General features: G+C 40.2%; 1 pseudogene; it reads right to left on the reverse strand.

Moving 5' to 3' along the window:
• Positions 1 to 736: 736 nt before the first annotated feature.
• On the reverse strand, positions 737 to 1,342 carry LOC148030933 (geranylgeranyl transferase type-1 subunit beta pseudogene; annotated as a pseudogene).
• Positions 1,343 to 3,196: the final 1,854 nt, after the last annotated feature.

A 3,196-nucleotide genomic window follows, 5' to 3' on the forward strand; every position in this document is an offset into this window, starting at 1 on the left:
ATTATGACATGGTACATTATATCTATAAGCATTAACATGTTGTCCAGCTGTACTTGCATACTGCTCATGTTCAATTGCATGTTCCCGTTGTCCATATTCATAAGATGCATGCAGATTATAGTGTGTACCATCAGCATATACATGTTGGCCATAAGCATAGTCATCGGGTGCATAATGCCCATGAGAATACTCTTCATGACCATAATACTCATCATGCTGGTGATAATACTCAGGGTGATGAGAATCCATACTCGATTCAAGTCTTGCTTATTTTTCTCTATTTGCCTTCATAAGAGAAATATACGGATCAATTAAAGCTCCAAGTTTGTCAATATTAGCCCATGTTTAAAGCCAACTTTGTTCACTAGAGTTGGAGCTATTGATCTCAGTTGCCATTGTAGTCAAGTTTCTTTCAAAATATTCTTGTTTGATGAGCATCAGCAAGGCTGCATAACTTCTCTATTTCTGTTCTTGTCTTCCGCAAGGTGAATTGTGTCAATAAGCTATATCAACTACTAATATCAGCATTGATGCCTCTAGTAGCAGTTGGTTCATCTCTTCCTTGGAATCATTGAAGCCATTAGCATGTCCTTTGTCTAAACATGACAATCTTTTCAGTCAAAGTCTAAAATGCATGCAATAGTGTCTAAGTAGCTTGAGATCCCTGTCCTTGATGCAACCCAAATAGACATGGAAGTACAGCTATCTCTAGAGGGGGGTGTTGTAATTTAGATACCTAGCTCCAACATAAACTTTTCAAGCTTGGTTCTCCAAGCAAGATGAACCTATAGAGGCCATAATAAGCATGCAGCAAATCTGGTACTTCCCTCGAATAATTGCTAAACCACCAAACTCACTTTGATATCTTAATAAAAAGGCACACAATGCATTGGTGTCCTGCAGATGCCCAACTCCAAGAAGATTGAGTACTCCTCCAACCCAGAATGCATAGCAAGTATCGTATGACTTGTTTATCGTTCCTTGGAAACCTCCTACTGTGACTATTTCATTTTATAAGGCCATTCACATTCAAAACAGTTGATGCCAACATTCCAGACACTGGATCAGGTACCATACATCCCATCAACTTTAAAGCAGCAACTGCACAATATGTAGCACCACTTGTACATGAGACTCCAAGCCAGGTGACAAGCTAAACCCATCCATATGACTGGCATTCTAAGATATATGTCAATGCCTTTTCAAAATCCAATCCAAACTAATAATTGAGAATTGTCAAAACAACAACAATACAATAAACAAAACACAAATATGTCTCTTCTCCTGTATTGACCGTTGTAAAGCTTCCATCAACTTGCTGCAGATTGTGCCTGAGAAACATCTCTCAGTGGTGGAGTTGCCACAAAAAATTGCAGGTGAAGAAAATGAATACTCATTCATATCATTATTTGCAACAATTTGTCTTAGCACGTTATATCTCACAACAATGGATGCCTTCAACCGTGATAGATGAGCACCCTATAGAAGTTGATATTGTTGTTGTTAAATTGCCAACGAACCTGGACATGGAGAAGAAAAACTTTGCTTCTATCAACAAATGTCCCTTTTGTTGCTTGCAACTTCTTCTGCAATCAGTGTTGGCCAGTAGTCTGATGTCCCTATAGGGTCCTATATATGGAGAATGACTCTGCTATTGCATACAACTATGATTTCCTCCTAGGGTTGATCCCCTCCACATGGAACCAATCAATGTAGCACTTTTTATTCAGCTCTTCTCACAGGGCCAGATTGCAACACCCCCTTCAAGAGGTATAATGCAAGGCCTCAAGACTATCCTAAATTTTACTGTAGTTGATCAAAATTTAGGAAAGCTTGAGCTTCAATAAACAATTCTAGAAGCAAGTGCAGGTGGCCTGAGACGAGATAGGCAGCATGGACTGAGGTTTTGAAATAAACCCATCCCACAACCCAGTTGCCTCTGCTACTTGCATTTGTTTTGCAAAAGTGGGAACTCTCTAATCATGGTACTCAAGTTGATCTTCCTTCAAGTGAAGAGTAATCTCTGTTTATGGCACTTTACTTATGCTTTTTGCTGGCAGTATACAACCTTTAGTGGAATCCCTGGATATGTGGCTACATGAGGAAATCCTTGATGACCCTTTTGGTGAGATGTTCTTTTATGCCAACAGTTCTATTGCAATTGAGGACTCCACATTCTGGCAGCAAGGTTTTCATCTGCATTATTTCAAGTCTCCAAAGCTGGTTGATGATACCCAAAGAAGTACATCTGAAATGGCCAAGTCAATCCTTTCAGCACGAAAGTCTCTTCCGTTGTTACAACATGTGCATCGTGATGCAGCAGATGAGTTTAGTAGCAATGATCAAACACTTTCTACCTCATCTTTGTTGCCATTAGTGGGTGGCCCTCGTCCTACATCTAAAATGCAAAAGATGCAGGAAGAAAAAGACTAGTTTCGTCTACAGGTTCCAAAAATGGCCAATCCTTATCAAGATTCAGTGCATGAACAAGTTGTCTTGAGTGAGATTAAAAAAGCTGACACATCAATCTCATTTTGAAATATTGGAACCCAAAGATGAAACTGGTAGTGAATGTGTGGGCCTAGAATGGCCTTGCATTCTTCCTCCTTTGGAAGATCATGATCTTCACAATGCCATTTTCGCATTGTTCAATATTAAGAGGGATAAGGTACTGCTTTAATTGGGGCAAACAAAATCTCTGGTTGAAGTCATTTTGCTTGAAACTGAAGGCCCTTATTTTGAGCCACCTGAGTTTTGCTCAGTAGTAATAATGCCACCTTAATGACTGGGCAATCCCTTTCTTCATATCAAGAGTTGTCACCAACTCCAACCGTCACACACACAACATCATTAGCAATGGCATAGCCACCTTATGCATATGCACAACCTGCGGGACTCACAATTTCACCATACCCCACCAACATATTTGGATACCAGTTTGTCCCACCTCGTTATGCATACGTGCATACTCCACACCAGCATAACTATACTGGAAACATTGGCTATCCTTAGGCCCCTGGTAGCACTTATGCTTCTGGTGCTCATGGCTATCCTCTTATTGGATCAATGAAGTACCCTCTTCAGTTTAAACCAAGCACAGCTATTGGTAATGCCCCTCATGCAGTGGTGCTTTTTGGCTATGGTAGTTTTGTTGCCAGTGATCCAAGTTTTGCAACAATCACCCTAGTTGTAACTG

This window comes from Lygodium microphyllum, chromosome 9 (assembly GCF_053477565.2).
Source record: "Lygodium microphyllum isolate KBCC chromosome 9, Lygodium_microphyllum_v1.1.10, whole genome shotgun sequence".
Classification (NCBI taxonomy): Eukaryota; Viridiplantae; Streptophyta; class Polypodiopsida; order Schizaeales; family Lygodiaceae; genus Lygodium; species Lygodium microphyllum.